Source organism: Phacochoerus africanus, chromosome 1 (assembly GCF_016906955.1).
Source record: "Phacochoerus africanus isolate WHEZ1 chromosome 1, ROS_Pafr_v1, whole genome shotgun sequence".
Taxonomy (NCBI): domain Eukaryota; kingdom Metazoa; phylum Chordata; class Mammalia; order Artiodactyla; family Suidae; genus Phacochoerus; species Phacochoerus africanus.
Window position 1 is genome coordinate 102,067,166 of NC_062544.1, and position 17,366 is coordinate 102,084,531.

At 39.5% G+C, this 17,366-nt stretch overlaps 1 protein-coding gene across 16 annotated transcripts in view; it reads left to right on the top strand.

The window, feature by feature from the left end:
- Positions 1 to 105: 105 nt before the first annotated feature.
- Positions 106 to 17,366, top strand: part of LRRFIP2 (LRR binding FLII interacting protein 2) — a 125,430-nt gene continuing 108,169 nt past the window's right edge. For 15 of the 16 annotated variants that reach the window (XM_047770020.1, XM_047770106.1, XM_047770052.1 and 12 more), the window contains exon 1: positions 106 to 229. The gene's annotated coding sequence lies outside the window, so the exon portion shown is untranslated. Of the gene's footprint in view, positions 230 to 515; positions 535 to 17,366 lie in introns of those variants that run through there. The other variant, XM_047770031.1, reaches the window with a different exon arrangement.

Genomic DNA, 17,366 nt, shown 5'->3' on the forward strand with positions numbered 1-17,366 from the left:
CCGGTTCCCGCTGTCTCAGCTGCGGCGCCGAGGGGACACCGGCGTGAGTGATTGACCGGCCGCTGGCGCCGGGAGCTGCCGCATCCAGCCTGGCCCGCCTGGTTGGGTCCTTGGGAACGAGGCTGCCCTCCGCGCCCCTCGCCCTTCGTTCCGGCGGGCTCCCGGCCGGCAAGCCGCGGTCCGGCCCTTCTCGGGCGGCGCCGCAGCCACAGTCTGCTCCCGGAGACAGGTAAGGGCCGCTCCTCCTGCTGGCCCGGGGGAGAGCGGGGAGCGGGGGCCCCTCCTCGGCCTCTGCAGCCAGGCGAGGTCCGCTCTGCCACTGATCCCTGCTGGGGGTCGGGCCCCCGGCGGGTCCTGGGTCGGGGTCGCCCCCTGCCTGCCGCGTCCTCCGGCATCTCGCCTGGTCTCTAATGCGCACCCTCCCTCCACCAGAGGGGACGGTGTTGCTCCCATTGTGGGAGAAAAGAAATTGGGCCGCTGTCTGTCCGCTTCGGCTGCTCTGGGCGCCTTCTCCTGGGACTCGGCACTCTCTCGGTACTGTCCCCGGCCCCGCACCCCTGAGAAAGGTGTCAGGCCAGTGGAAGGAGGAGCATTTTTATGTTGTTGTTTTTTTTTTTTCCCCCTCCTTGAACCGAACTGAAGCTTGGGCATAAGAGGCGCTTGCTAAGAGTGTCGGGGTTAATGCTTGACTAATGCGAGGTGTCATTCACATCCAGATTGTTAAATTATATAGTTCCACCTAGGCCTGCTTCTCTTACCTGTGGATATCCCGCAGGAAGCAGGAGGACCTAAGGAAAACCATCTCTTTCTTTCTTGGGGTGGGAAGAGGGGAGGGAAGTTCAAGTGTTTGCTCTACTTTTTCCACCATGAGAGATACAAATATCAGACTGGAGATCTGGCCAGGAAAATACTGTATACTGAAGTTTAACTGTTTGTAGTTCATTTTCTTTGGCTTTCCATTTAATGACTCAGCATTTCTGCTGCAAACAGAAAAACTGTAGAGTAGGTTTGATTGATTAAAGGATAAAGATAACAGTGCCCGTGACTTTTCTATGGCATCACACTGGGAATGTGGATGCAGTAATGGAATCAGAGAGATGGAGAACAGGATGTGGGTGGATTAGTTGTTTTGTTTTGTTTTAATACTTTAAAAATTTTTTATATTGGAGTATAGTTTGATTTACAAGGTTGTGTTGATCAGTTCTTAATCAGTGTTCAAAATGACATTGTTTAAAAAAAAAGGAAAAAGAAAGGGAGTTCCCGTCTTGGCACAGCAGAAACGAATCCGACTAGGAACCATGAGGTTGCAGGTTCTATCCCTGGCCTTGCTCAGTGGGTTAAGGATCCCGTGTTGCTGTGAGAGCTGTGGTGTAGGTCACAGGTGCCGCTCGGATCTGGTCTTGCTGTGACTGTGGTATAGGCCATCAGCTGTAGCTCAGATTAGACCCCTAGCCTGGGAACCTCCACATGCCGCGCAGGTGCCACCCTAAAAAGCAAAAAAAGAAAGAAAAGAAAAGACATTGTTTCAACGTAACCTTTTATTTTGGGGGTCAATCTGTATGGAAAGGTGCAGTTGTTGGAGAATGCAGTGTTGCAGTTTAGAGTTAGTTGGCAGGGCCTTGAAGTTTGCTGTTGTTTGAAGGTCTTGCAGAATTAACCCTGTTTAACCAACATCATGCTGTGTTTAACACATATAGAGATGATGACCCAGAATTTTGGAAAGTATGATTCATTTAGGAAGTTAGGTCACTCACTTTGTGAATCATTGATATGAATCTTAAAATTGGAATAGGGGAAAGCTAGAGGTTTGTTACCACCTGTTAATTAGATGCTTTCATTCATAGGAAGTGTTGTGTTAATGCTTTATTAGGTAGTTGCTCCATATTTATTGTCGTGACATACGGTAAAGAAATGAAAAGTGAACTTTTGCAGAATGTTGGGATTCAGACTACTTTGTTAGTTCCTGAATGGATTGTTGCGATTTTACCCTTTTTTTTCCTTTTTGCCAGATGTGGAAAGATAAATGTCTAGAAACTAAATGTTAGTGAAAAAGAGCGCTACTGTCTTTAAGTTAGGAAAAACTTCACTGAAAGGATCTATGATACACAGAACAGTCTTTTGAATAAAAGACCTTACCCATTTTTGGGAAATCTATCCGTAAAAGTATAGAATGAGATTACACTGAGTTCACTTTTACATTCTGTTATAGAAGAAAATGTATATTGAAGTATTGATTTATTATTGGAATGAATTCACTTTAAACTAGAAAAAACTTTTTATTGCTCAAATGTAAGTTGATCATTTTGGCTTTTAAAGTGTTGTTAAAGCAAAATGACTTTGAATCACAGAATTCTTTTTTTTTTTCAATTTTTTAATTTTTATGGCCACACCCACAGCATATGGAAGTTCCTAGGCCAGGGATTGAATCCGAGTTGCAGCTGTGACCTAAGCCAGAGCTGTGGTAATGCTGATCTTTTAATCCACTGTTCTGGGCCTGCAGTCAAACCCTCACTTCCACCGCAGATGAGCCACTAAAATTGAATTCTTAACCTACTGTACCACAGTGGGAACTCCTGAATCACAGAGTTTTTGATACTCTTAGCTTTGTTTTCTTTTTGGAATTCAACTTAATTTACCTTGTTTTGATTTGCAAAGAACTTTGGTTAGTTATTATTTATAAAGTAATGGTCAGTTTACCCATTGATCTTGCTTAGCAATTCCCTTAATTCTTTGACAGAATTTTTGGCATTTTATCTCATTTGGCTATCCATTCTTATATTCAGAGTGTTCCCTAATGTTGCTTTTGATTTTTGTCCAGCTAATAGTGACTTAAGAGTTTCAGTTTCCAGTGAACAGAGATTCCCTTTTGGAAAATCCCTTGTGGAAACCACCTGAACTGATGGTCTTGATGGATAGATATGCAGGAGAATCCTTCTAATGTCAGGATTTAAGCATCTTCATAAAGAAGGAAAACTGATTTGGAGAATATATTTGGCAAAGTAGATTCATTTTCTCTCAAAACAAAAACAGATCTTTAGAAATGAGAGGGAGGGAGCAGCTTCTTACAAAGCTCTTTGTGAATTGTTTACCCTGCTTCTAGTGTGAAAAGGAACAGAATTGATGATATATAGGAAAAAAATTTCTCCCTGCTGGGCATGTTGATGAGGATCATTTTAGAGGAAATTATTTCTTCTGTTCTCACCATAGGTGCACTTTCTTCTGCACCTACAAAGGAGAGGCAGTTTCATAGCCTTTTCCTTTTAGGTAGTTGCTTTCTCTTTGGAGGATCTGACTGGAGAAATGGTCCTTTAACTGGAAAAATGTATCACCTTATTCAGTTTGCAAATAAAGACTTTTTGACCATTGTTCAAAACTCAACTTATAAAACTTCAGAAGGAAGGAATTGAGCAAAATTTACTCTGTGAGTAAAAGAACCTTGCCTTTTCCTCCATTTTTTTCCCTTTAAAATAATAGATAGGACACTGTTAGAAATGATTTTTGTGTTGCACGTTGTATTTTCACTCCAAAAACTTTTTGGACTGCAATAAATTAGGCCAAACTTAAAAGGAATAAAACATTGGGCTAAAAACTGGATTTATGTATGCTAATACTTTCACATTTGTTCTATGATATTTTATGGGGGGAAGGAGAGGATTCTGTTTCTTGGAGAAGGTCTGAGATCTGCTCCATATGCATGCTTTTATTTTGGTCTAGTGGTAGGGAGAGCAGTAGATAAGAGTATAAGTGATACAGACATGGAGAACAGACTTTTGGTTGCCAAGGCAGAGGGGGCAGGGAGAGGGATAGACAGTGAGTTTGGAGTTAGTAGACACAAACTATAACATTTAGAATGGATAGACAAGAGTGCTACTGTATAGCACAGGGAACTATATCCAGTCTTCTGGGATAAGTCATAATGGAAGGAATATGAAAAGGCAGGTATATATGTGTATAACTAAGTCACTTTGTTGTACAGCAGAAATTAGTACATTGTAAATCAACTATAATTTCTAAAAAAATCTTAAAAGTGTACAAGTGATAAAGAAGAGGGAAGAAATGGCAGATAGAAGAGTATAGTCACTTCATGGGTTCAATAGATTTTGTGGGACTTTTTAAAATTGATAAAACATTTAAAAAGAGTGTTATATGGTGAAAAGGAGTTTCCCTTCCACAGTAAACTCCTGGGCTTTTCCTCCCCCCTTAATCCAAGCAACCACTCTTAATGGTTTCCTGTGTATCCCACTGCAAGTTTTCTCTTACATTTGTAATCATAGAGGTTTAGAAGAAATATCCTGTACTTTTTATTCTTATTCTTACCCTTGATATGTCTTAGAGATCATTCTGTATTAGCACATATGTCCATCTAATTTTTTAAAAAGATTCGATGTTTTGCCTAGTGTAGATGAACCATAACTTGTTCATTTTCCATAATTTAACATTCTCTATTAATAGACTGGGTGGTTTTTAGCTTCTACTAGCATGGCTATAATGAACTCTGCACTAGTGCCTAAGTGTGTATACAGAATCTATTTCTGAAAATGTGATTTCAAGGTTGGGACTTAAATTGTGAAATTTAAAAAGTATTTCAAATGTATATTGGGATTTTATAACAGTAGTTAACTTTTTTCCTAACCTTGTAGAAAGAGGGGAAAAAACTTTTAATTACTATGTATTCTTTATCTTCCTTATAATTTAAAATATATACTTAAATATATCTTATAAGGTAATTTTAAGCATTTTGGGGTGACAGCTGGATAATTTTATTTGTACTGGTAAGGGTAATAATACCATACCTTAGAGGCTGTGTCGTTATAGATGAACTACTTCGTTTATGTTTGGTAATACTAGTTAAATGAGTGCTTTTTGTAGTAGCCTGATTGTTGTAGGATTTTATGACCAGTATCAATTAAAAACATTGTATATAGTTTCACTTCTTGCCCTGAAGAAGTCTTCTGCTCTATTATTAGTCACATGGGAAATAATGGCCCACCTTCTGTCTTCCTTTATCTTTTGCATCATAGTTTATTCATAATAAAATAAACCTCTGTGGAGTTTGAGATCCAAAAGTCCTTTTGAAAACCAGAGTGCCATTGATGGATTAATTTCTCAGGGCAGAAAGTAGGTACTGATTCAGTCTTTATACTGTAAAAGTGCTTGTGAGCAGAATAAGGGAGGTTTATGCTTCTAATTTCAGTGTTATACAGCTCACTCATGACCAGAAGGAGGTTCAGGAGTCTTTGTCCTTTTAAAATGAGAGGGAAAAAAGAAGTGCTGGGGGACTAACATATGAGGATGAAGTTGGAACTTGTGAGTGGCCGTTTCCCTGGCTGGTGCCCAGAGTCTATTTTGAGGCCTTGTCAAAGCTCGCCTGACAGAACCTACCATATAACCACACTCTGTCCTGGCCCCGCTGCAAGTAAGGAAGGCCTGCGGTTTAGGAAAAGTGGCAGCCACAGAAGAGGGAGCATTTAAAGGACATTTGCCATCAGAAGATTAAGGCTAAGTTTTGGGGTGAAAATGTGCTTAGCGTGCATATCCTAGGATCCAGTTTTGTTTTATTTTTTTGTCTTCCCTTTTAAAGAAATGAGCACGATTAAGGAAAACTAATGAGGATAGCATTTTAGAAAAATGTGCACAAGGAGGAGCACAGGATTGTACCAATATTGATGTCATGTCTGGTTCTGAGACTTTTTGGCAAGGATCAGTCAAATGTTTTAACAACAGGGGAAAAACATTACTGTTACCCACATAGGAGGCCATGTCCCGAGTTGAAATAGCAGCTTAATTCTAAGACCTTCACACTTGTCATTGGGGTCAAAAGGACACTGGGAAGGATGGGCTATTTTACAGGATTATTTTGATTAAACAGAGAAATTAGCTTCTTCCCAAATTCTCATTCTCTTCTTCCCATAGACCTGTACAGTAATATGTGTAATATCAAGAAGTTATCTCTTCAAACTCTTGGTTATTATCAGATGCTGTGTACCAGCATAGCTGCCTTTCTGTACCATGTGCCTTCTTATGAAAACCTTGGTGTTTCTGTACTTAGTAAAGTGCTTGAGTTTGAAGTTCTCCAACTGATCTCACTTCTTAGGCTAAAAAGCTGTTAAAGAGTTTAGTGCTCCACTTTTTTGATCAAGGTTCATGTCACCATATTTATCTGCAGCCATGTGGCAGAGGTTGTTTGAAGAATTTGGCATACAGACTTATTAATTCATAGATGCAAAACCTGTAGCTGGTTTCTTTTCATTTGAGGAAACTGAGTTTTTCCTTGACCTCAGCCATTTGGATTGTTAGCATTTGATGATGATGATGTGTTTAGTATTCAGTGTGAGGAAAATATAATTGAAGTATTTTTCTCTCATCTCTTACTCCTATTATCTGGTTTATTGCCTTATCTTATAACCCTTCTCTATCTCAGCCTTCCCCTCCTCCTCCAAAAAAAAAGTGAGATTAGAACAGAGCAGAGGGGAGAGAGCGGAAAAGAGGTTGGGAAAACCTTGGAGTACAAGTGCTTATCAGGGTATTTTTATTTTCTCAGAAGTGGATTATTAAAACCCTTCTTTAGAAATCATAGTTATCTTTGTCCATTGTTTTCAATTTGAAACCTTCATTATGAACATCAAAATTTTAACTAGTTTTGATATAAAATGTCTTTACTCCTTTAGGAAACAAATTTAACTTTTAAGTCGTTTATTCTGATCAGTTTGTTATTCTTTCTACATCTCCCACTTTCTTCAATAGAAACATTTTAACAGCTAGGAGCAGTTTTTTGACATCTGGTTTCTAAGAGTACACTGTGTATAGAGGATTAGGATGTTAAAATAGTTATTTCTCTGTTAAATGGTTTAATCATTTATTATAACAAACAATATAATTATTGTATTTATTATAATTTATTGTGTTATTTATTGTATAATTACAATATAATTAGTAAGCTTCCATGTTGCTTTAAAAAAAAAAGTATTTCAGTTAAATGATCCAAGGATTATAGGATTAAAAGTAGAAAAGAATCTATTTTAGATTTAAATTAGATGATTTTTCCCCAATCAGGATATCATTCTAAGTGGATAAGTCAAGGAAATGAGAGGGCTGCTGTCCTCCTTTCTTACTACACTCATCCTTTGCTCTCTACCCAGATGGTTTTGTAATTGTTAAAATATACATAACATAAAATTTACCATTTTCAACATTTTGAAGTACACAGTTCAGTGGTATTAAGTACATTCATATTGTTGTCCAGCCATCACTACCATCCACCTCCAAAACTTTTTCATCCTTCCAAATGCAAACTCTGTGCTCCTTAAACAATAATCTTCATTTACCACAGCTCCTGGTATCCATATTCTACCTTCTGTCCCTGTGAATTTGACTACTCTAGGTACTTTAGATAAGTGGACTCATATAGTATTTGTCTTTTTAAAAGTAGTTTATTTCCCTTAGCTTAATGTCCACAAGGTTCATCCATACTGTAGCATCTATGAGAATTTCACTCCTTTTCAAGGCTGAATAATATTTCATTATATATAGATATAGATTTTTTGTTTGTTTTTTGCTTATCCATTTGATTGTTGTTGGACATTTGGGTTGTTTCTACCTTTTGGCCATTGTGAATAGTGCTGCTCTGAACACAAGTGAATATCTGTTTGAATTCCTGCTTTCATTTCTTTTGGGTGTATATCCATAAGTAGAATTGCTGGGCCATGTAGTAATCTCGTGTTTAATCTTTTGAATAGTTGCCCTACCGTTTTTAAGAGCAGCTGCACCATTTTACAGTGTACAAGTGTTCTAATATTTCTTCATCCTTGACACACTTACTTCTCTTTTTTTCTTTCTTTTTTTTTAAATAATAGCCATTCTAATGGGTGTGAGGTGCTATCTCATTGACTTGTATTTCCCTAATGATTAGTGATGTTGAACATCTTTTCATGTGCTTGTTGGCTATTTGTGTATCATCTTTGGTGAAATATCTTTTCAAGTCATTTGACTATCTTTGAATTGAGTTTTGTTGTTGATGAGTTTTGGGGGTTCTCCATATATTCTGGATATTAATCCCTTATCAGATATGATTTGCAAATATTTTCTCCTATTCCATGGGTTGCTTTTTTTACTCTTGATAGTTTCCTTTAGCAAACAACAGTTTTAAGTTTTGACGAAGTTCTCTTTATCTAATTTTTCTTTTGTTGCCTGTGCTTTTTTTTTTTTTTTTGTCTTTTGTCTTTTGTCTTTTTTGTTGTTGTTGCTATTTCTTGGGCCGCTCCCGCTGGTATATGGAGGTTCCCAGGCTAGGGGTTGAATCGTAGCTGTAGCCACCGGCCTACGCCAGAGCCACAGCAACGCGGGATCCGAGCCGCGTCTGCAACCTACACCACAGCTCACGGCAACGCCGGATCGTTAACCCACTGAGCAAGGGCAGGGACCGAACCTGCAACCTCATGGTTCCTAGTCGGATTCGTTACCACTGCGCCACGACGGGAACTCCTATTGCCTGTGCTTTTGATGTCATGTCCAAGAAACCATCACTAAATCCAGTGTTAGGAAGCTTTTTGTGTAAGGACAGTTTTAGCTCTTGTATTTATTTGTTTGACCTACTAAGGAGTTAGTCCTTTGTATATGAATATCCAGTTTTACCACCACCATTTGTTGAAAAGACTGTCCATTCCCCATTGACTGATCTTGACACCCTTGTTGAAAATCATTTAGCCATATATGCCAGCTTTATCTGGGGGCGTCTGTTACATTCTAGTTGGTCTATGTGTCTCTCTTTATGCCAGTAACACATAATTTTGGTTACGGTAGCTTTCTAGTAAGTTTCTAGTAAGTTTGTTCTTCTTTTTCAAGATTGTTTTGGCTATTTGAGATCCCTTAAGATTCCATAGGAGTTTTAATGTTAGGATAAGTTTTTCTACTTTTGCAAAAAAAATCACTGGGACTTGATAATGATTGCATCGAATATGTAGATTTCTTTGGGTTGTACTGACATTTTAACAATACTAACATTTCCAGTCCATGAACAGGAAGTGACTTTTTTGTCTTTTTTTAGTGCCCCACCTGTGGCATGTGGAGCTTCCCAGGCTGGGGGGTCTAATTGGAGCTGCTGTAGGGTCTGGCCTACGCCACAGCTCATGGCAACACTGGATCCTTAACCCACTGAGCAAGGCCAGGGATCAAACCCACAACCTCATGGTTCCTAGTCGGATTTGTTTCCGCTGCTCCACAATGAGAACTCCTAGGAAGTGACTTTCTATTTTTTCGTAGCTCCTTTAATTCCTTAATGTTAAACTACATTGTTAAAACTATAACATTTTGTAGTTTTCATTGTACAGATCTTTTGCCTTCTTGGTTAAGTTTATCCTGGTATTTTATCCTTTTTTTACTTTTGTAAATGGCGTTTTCTTTCTTTTCCTTTTTTAAAAGATTTTTTTTTTCTTTTTTTCTTTTTGTTGTTGTTGTTGCTATTTCTTGGGCCGCTCCCGTGGCATATGGAGGTTCCCAGGCTAGGGGTTGAATCGGAGCTGTAGCCACCGGCCTACGCCAGAGCCACAGCAATGTGGGATCCGAGCCGCGTCTGCAACCTACACCACAGCTCATGGCAACGCCGGAATCGTTAACCCACTGAGCAAGGGCAGGGACCGAACCTGCAACCTCATGGTTCCTAGTCGGATTCGTTAACCACTGCGCCACGACGGGAACTCCTAAAAGATCTTTATTGTCTGTCTGTCTCTTTTTTTGTCGCCCCATAGCATATGGAGTTCCTGGGCTTGGATCAGATCCGAGCTGCAGTAGTGACCTACACTGTAGCTGCAGCAATGCCAGGTCCTTTAACCCACTACACTATGCTAGGGGTTGAACCTGTGTCCTGATGCTGTAGAAATGGTGCAGATCCTGTTGTGTCACAGTGGGAACTTCTATTTATTTATTTTATTATAGTTGATTTACAGTGCTGTGCCAATTTCTGCTGTACAGCAAAGTGACTCAGACATACATCCACACATTCCCTTCCTTATATTACCTTCCATCATGGTTTCTCCCAAGAGACTGGATATAGCTCCCTGTGCTATACAGTAGGACCTCGTTGCTTATACATTCTAAATGTGATAGTTTGTATCAACTAACCCCAAACTCCTCCCCCTTGGCAACCACAAGTCTCTTCTCTATGTCTGTGAGTCTGTTTCTGTTTTGTAGATAGGTTTATTTGTGCCATATTTTAGATTCCACGTATAAGTGATATCATATGGTATTTGTCTTTCTGACTTATTTCAATTAGTATGATAATCTCTAGCTGCATCCATGCAATCCTTTCATTCTTTTTGATGGCCGAATAGTATTCCATTGTTTATATGCATCACATCTTCTTAATCCATTGTTCCATCGACAGACATTTAGGTTGTTTCCATGTATTGGCTATTGTGAATAGTGCTGCTATAAACATAGGGGCGCATGTATCATTTTAAATTACAGTTTTGTCTGGCTATATGCCCAGAATTGGGATTGCTGGATTGTCTCTATTTTTTGATTGGGTTGTTTGTTTTTTGTTGTTGTTGTTAAGTTGTATACATTATTTGTATAGTTTGGACATTAAGCCCTTGTCAGTTGCATTGTTTGCAACAATTTTCTCCAATTCCAGAGGTTTTTTTCATTTTTTAAAACTGGTTTCTTTTGCTGTGCAAAAGCTTGTAAGTTTGATTAGGTCCCATTTGGGGGTTCATTTGTTTGTTTTTGTTTTTTTTTGTTTTGTTTTGCTTTTTAGGGCCTCACCCTCAGCATGTGGAGCTTCCCAGGCTAGGGGTTGAATTGGAAATACAGCTGCTGGCCTATACCACAGCAGCATCAGATCCAAGCTGCGTCTGCAGCCTACACCACACCTCATGGCAATGCCAGATCCTTAACCCACTGAGCTAGGGCAGGGATTGAACCTACAACCTCATGGTTCCTAGTTGGATATATTTCTGCTGTGCTATGTTAGGAACTCCTATTTTTGTATTTATTTCTTTTGCCTTGGGAGACTGACCTGAGAAAACACTTGTACAGTTAATGTCAGAGAATATTTTGCCTCTGTTCTCTTCTAGGAGTTTTATGGTGTCATGTCGCATGTTTAAGTCTTTAAGCCATTTTGAGTTTATTTTTGTACATGGTATGAGGGTGTGTTCTAGTTTCATTGATTTACATGCAGCTTTCCAGTTTTGCCAGCACCACTTGGTGAAGAGACTGTCTTTTTCAGTGTTGTTTCCTCAATTTCCTTCTTGCTTTGTTCATTGTTAGTGTAGAGAAATGCAACTGATGTTTTGTGTTGGTTTTATATCCCTACAACTTTGCTGAATTCATTCATCCATGGTTTTAAAAGCTTGTATCCATTGTTTAAAATTGTATGTGTTGTAACAAAGTACACAAATTTAGCAACTTAAAACAGCATACACTTTTTTTTTGTCTTTTTTTCTTTTCTAGGGCTGCTTCCCGTGGCATATGGAGGTTCCCAGGCTAGGGGTCGAATTGGAGCTGTAGTCTCCAGCCTACACCAGAGCCACAGCAACACGGGATCTGAGCCGTGTCTGCAACCTACACCACAGCTCACAGCAACACCGGATCCTTAACCCACTGAGCAAGGCCAGGGATTGAACCTGCAACCTCATGGTTCCTAGTCAGATTCGTTAACCACTGCACCATGACGGGAACTCCAGCATACACTTATTATCCTATAGTTTCTCTGAGGCAGGAGTCTGAGCACTGTTGAACTTAGTCCTCTGCTTAGGGTCTCATGAGGCTTCAATCTAGGTGTTGGTTAGGCTGAATTCTCACCTGAAGGCTTAACTGGGGAAAAATTTGCTTCCAAACTCACTTAGGTTTTTGGCAGATTTAATTTTCTTGTGGTTTTATAACTGAGGCTTTTTGCTTGCTGGAAGTTGCTTGGTCATCTAGAGACTATCTTCAAGGTCCTAAAGGCTGCTTTTGGCCTTGAGAGGCATCATGAACTTCTTGACTCTTTGGTGTTTCCCAGTATGAGAGGTTCATCAAGCCATCCAGCTACAGCTTGTCTGTTAGCTAGATGGTATTATATAATGTAACATAGTCATGGGAATAAAATATGACAATAACCATTGTCATATTTTGTTGGTAGAAACAAGTTTTAAGTTCTGCCTACATTCTTGGGGAAGTATTTACACAAAGATGTGAACAGCAAGAGTGAGGGCACATGGTGGGGTGGCCACCTTAAGAGTCTGTCTGCTATAGATGGTTACAAAATAGCACATGTCTTATAAACCTTTTTTTTCTTTTTTTTTTAGGGCCACACACACAACATATGGGGGTTCCCAGGCTAAGGGGTCAAATTGGAGCTGCAGCTGCTGGCCTATGCCCCCCCCATAGCAACGCCGATCTGAGCCAAATCTGTGGCCTTACACTGCAGCTCATGGCAACACTGGATCCTTAACTCACTAAGTGGGATCAGGGATTGAACCCACATCCTCATGGATAATTAGTTGGGTTTGTTACCACTGAGCCACAAGGGGAACTCCTATGAACCCATTTTTGTGTAAAAAACATATATGTACACTTAAAATAAGAGTGTCTTTAGATGCTGCTGGCCTACCCACAGCTACAGCAACACAGGATCCGAGCCTTGTCTGCGACCTACACCGCAGCTATGGCAATGCCAGATCCTTAACCTTCTGAGCAAGGCCAAGGATTGAACTTGCAATCTCATAGTTCCTAGTCGGATTTGTTTCCGCTGCACCATGACGGGAACTCTGAGAGTTGCCTCTTTTTTTTGAGCTCAGTTTTCTTTTTTTGGGGGGGGGGAATACCCACAGCCTGCAAAAGTTTGTGGGCCAGGAATCAAACCCACACCACAGCTGTGACTACACCAGATCCTTAACCCACTGAACCACCAGGGAACCCTTGTCTTATTTTTCCTAAATGCTCCGACAGATTTTTTCAGTGTCTACTCTTTCTAATTGATTTTGAGCAAAATAATTAGTGGTTTACTTGTGAAGTATGTATAGATAAATAGAAAACAAAAAGGTTTCAGGAAGAATAATAAAATGAGCATCTGCAGTCTCACTACATAGGCCAAGAAATTGAACATTACAGTATCCTGGTAGTTTCTTGTAAATAACCTCAAATGGCATCTTTTTCCCCTCCAGGTAATTATAATCCCATTTTACATGTTAATCACTCTTTTGGGACCATTCTCTGCTTAACCCTGCAGTCCCAGATCTCTCTTTAAATGTGTATTCCTAATCAATATGTGGTTTAATTTTGAGAAACAACAGTTTGATCAACTTTTTGTGTCTGTCAGTCAAATTAGGCTAGCCTACTCTAACAAACAACCCCCAAGTTTCAGTGGTTTAACATGTTAAAGCCTGTTTCTCTTCTGTGAGTTGGAAAGCACTGGCAAAGGAGTTGTTGATTCCACAAAGTCACCCTGGGACTCGGGCTCCTTTCATCTAGTGACTCTGCTGTTCCCTGAGGCTCAGAGACTTTCACACTTTTCACTGAGCTCTCTGCATCTGGCTGGCAGATTCAAGGGCAAAGAGAGGGAATATGGTAGATTCCATGGAAAGTTTGATGGGCCTGGACTAATACATCTGTCAACTTTGGCCAGAATTCAGTCAAATGGCTGCACTTAATGCAAGAAAGATTGTGAAATACAGCATAGCCATGGGCAATAAAGGGAAATGACTTGGTGAACAGAAGGCCAATTTCTACCATAGTATGTAACCTTAAGCAGTATCATTTTTTCAACAGTTTTGAAAAACTAAATGGCAAGTATAAACATAGTGATGAACAGAAAAGTCCATATTACCACTGTTTAAATGAAGGCTCGCAGGAGAAGATAAGCTGAACAGTGACTTCCTTGAGTCTGGTCTGTTAAGTCCTTGGGAAAGTTTGCTGATGAGTCCTGGGAAACCATAAAACTCATCACAGTCAGGGCACCTGGCAGAGCTGAAGTCTCTACAAGGTACTAAATACCTGGAAGAAATATGGTTGGGGAAGTACACTGCTCTTTCTAAGCTCTTCATGCTCTAGCCATTAGGAATAGGTAAAAGCAAAATATATCTGTAGTGTAACGTATGTCCTCAGCCAATCTAGGCAGACAGGGATGGGACACCGGGAACTTCATCAACATGGGGTCAACACTGACTAAATTCAGATAAAGACCTAGACCAGCTCAGCTCTCATTAAAAAGAAGTCTCAATGGCTGTGGGGATGTGGGTGGTGACAGCCCTCTATTGTGTCTCTTGAATCACATTGCTTCCATCTGTAGCTTTCTTCCTGGGATGTCTATAACCCTTGCTGGGGATCAGTCCACTTTGCCTCTTCTGTGTTGAATTTATTCCCTGTATGCTAAATTCTCTCCCTTTTGGTTATTTGAGGAGATGCGTCTTCTAATAACTTATTAACAAAGGGTGTAAAAGAGGTAAATTTTTGAGAACTGGCATGTCTGAAGTGTCTTTAATACTCAAGTATGAGAATAGAACAGTATGGCTGGGCATAGGCTGCTTACAGGTTGTCTGTAATTTTCTTTCATGAACTTGAAGGCATCATTCTAGTGTCTTCTTGTTGCCATAATTGCTTTTGTTTTGAAAGACTGAAGCCATTCTAGGAGTTCCTGTTGTGGCAGAGTGGAAACGAATCCGACTAGGAACCATGAGGTTGCGGGTTCGATCCCTGGCCTCGATCAGTGGGTAAAGGATCTGGTGTTACCTTGAGCTGTGGTGTAGATCCTAGACGTGGCTCAGATCCCGTGTTGCTGTGGCTCTGGCATAGGCTGGTAGCTACAGCTCCGATTGGACCCCTGGCCTGGGAACCTCCATATGCCGCGGCCCTAAAAAGACAAAAAAAAAAATACTGAAGCCATTCTAATTGTTAATCCTTTTACGTGTAACCTGATTTTTTTCCACCCCTAGAAGCTTATAAAATCATCTGTTCCCCTATGTTTGAAATTAACTATCGTATATCACTATGGAATACCTCGGTGTGGACTCAGGACTTGAGTTGCACATTCTGTAGGCACTTTGAATCTGGCAACTCATGTCCTTACTTCTGGGAGGTTATTTTATTAGTGATTTCTTTTTTTTTTTTTTTTCTTTTTGCTATTTCTTGGGCTGCTCCCACAGCATATGGAGGCTCCCAGGCTAGGGGTCCAGTCGGAGCTGTAGCAACCGGCCGGCCAGAGCCACAGCAACGTGGGATCCGAGCTGCGCCTGCAACCTACACCACAGCTCATGGCAACGCCGGATCGTTAACCCACTGAGCAAGGGCAGGGACCGAACCTGCAACCTCATGGTTCCTAGTCGGATTTGTTAACCACTGCGCCACAACGGGAACTCCTGTACTTGTGTCACATTATATCTTGTTGACTTCTTCCTTTTATGAGCCTAATCGTTATCTTGCCTACCCTTTTAGGGCAAAATTTTGTCTTTCTATCTAAGATAGGTTTAAGCTACACAAACCTGAACAGTGTGGCTCGAGAGAAGGAAAATGTTGACATCTTCATTTCTGATATCAAAGTACATCATGTCACCATTATTTTTTTTTTTTTCCTAGTCGGTGAGTTACATAGTGGAAGGAATTATAGAGGTCTTCAGGGAAACCCAAAAATTTTCAAGAATTTTTCTCTGTTAATAAAAACTTACAGGAGTTCCTGTCGTGGCTCAGTGGTTAACGAATCCGACTAGGAACCATGAGGTTGCGGGTTCGGTCCCTGGCCTTGCTCATTGGGTTAAGGATCCGGTGTTGCTGTGAGCTGTGGTGTAGGTTGCAGACGCGGCTCGGATCCTGCATTGCTGTGGCTCTGGTGTAGGCTGGCGGCTACAGCTCCGATTCTACCCTTAGCCAGGGAACCTCCATATGCTGCAGGAGCGGCCTTAGAAAAGGCAAAAAGACAAATAAATAAATAAATAAATAACAGGCTTGAACGTTGATTTTTTTTTCCCCCCCAAGACTTTACAGGACATTTATGGTTACTTCTTTGGTCTAATTTTGACCTGTCGATTTGAGTCAGAGTTTTAATTTTATTACATTTTAAAGTTAGTCTAATGGTGTTAACTCTTTTTAAAATTATCAATGTGTTTTTCATTTACTTAGAATTTCATTAGATCCATAAGAGTGTTGGTTGATGTGAAATCTATTAAAAATTATGGTTTTACCAGAGATGATCAACATAAATTTTTATAGTCCTACTTTGCAGTTGCTCTGACAAGCTAAATGAATCTTTCCCCCTTACCAGCTTATTAATATAGTGACAAGTTTTCATACTGTGAAATAGCCCCGGAATTGCAGCCTTTAGCTTAAATCAGTTTTTGGTAAGGTGATTATCAACATTATATAAAGCTTAAGAAAAAAGCAAATTCTTTTTTTTTTTTTTTACATTATTGCCGTTGCCATTTATTATTTATGTTTACAGAATTTTATATATTTTATGAAAATATATGTAGCATATATTTATATATTTTCAGTCATGCTTTACATGCCATTTTGTCATTATTTTATACCTTATGGGCATGATATTAAACTTGTTCCTGTCTTTGCTTGTTTCCCATGCGTTTTCTAACACCACAATTTATTGTATCATGTTAACTGGCTGTTGTCAGTTTGGGTCATACTCAGCTTTCTGGGTTTTTTTTTTTTTTACTATAGATTAAAACATAATTAAAATACACAATATTGTAAATCAACTGTATTTCAAAAAATTAGTAGCCTTAAAAAACTAATCAAAATAATTCTTTATGCATGTAATTTTTTTCTTTTGTTGCATTATGCTCTAAGTTTTGTGTTTGTTACTATTACAATAGAGTCAATAGGAATATTGTCAATAGAATCCATCTGCAATCAGAAGGAGAACTTAAGGTCTAAGGCCATTGATTTTGCCCTTTGGAACTTAATTCTGGTTCCTTCTATTTTATTATTAGTGGCAGAGTTAGCTACATGCTTCTATCAGATTTTGATTTTCATTTCTTTTCATGAAGGAAGTATTTCAGTAGTAATTCCACATGTATCAGAAAGAAAACACACTCTCGTACAGTTCAGTAAGAGGACTTAATAGTTCTTTTTAATGTTGCTACATATCTAGTTAGTTGGAAATAGAAAGAAAAAAAATGCCTTCTCACTAAGTATGTAGGTCTGGTGTTGGATTAGATTTGTGTTTGAAAATGTGCAATCCCCCACCCACCTACCCATCCACCTGTGGCTCAACTAAGATTAACTTTAGCCAGGGGGATTTACTTCTGATTTTGATTTATGACTTCTTTTGCTATTGTGATTTCAGATTTTTTTTTTTTTTTTTGCTGTCAGTTATATTTCTGAAGCATTTTACACTTTATAGGAATTTTTATATCTTTAAAATGTGGTATGAGAATAAATTTAAT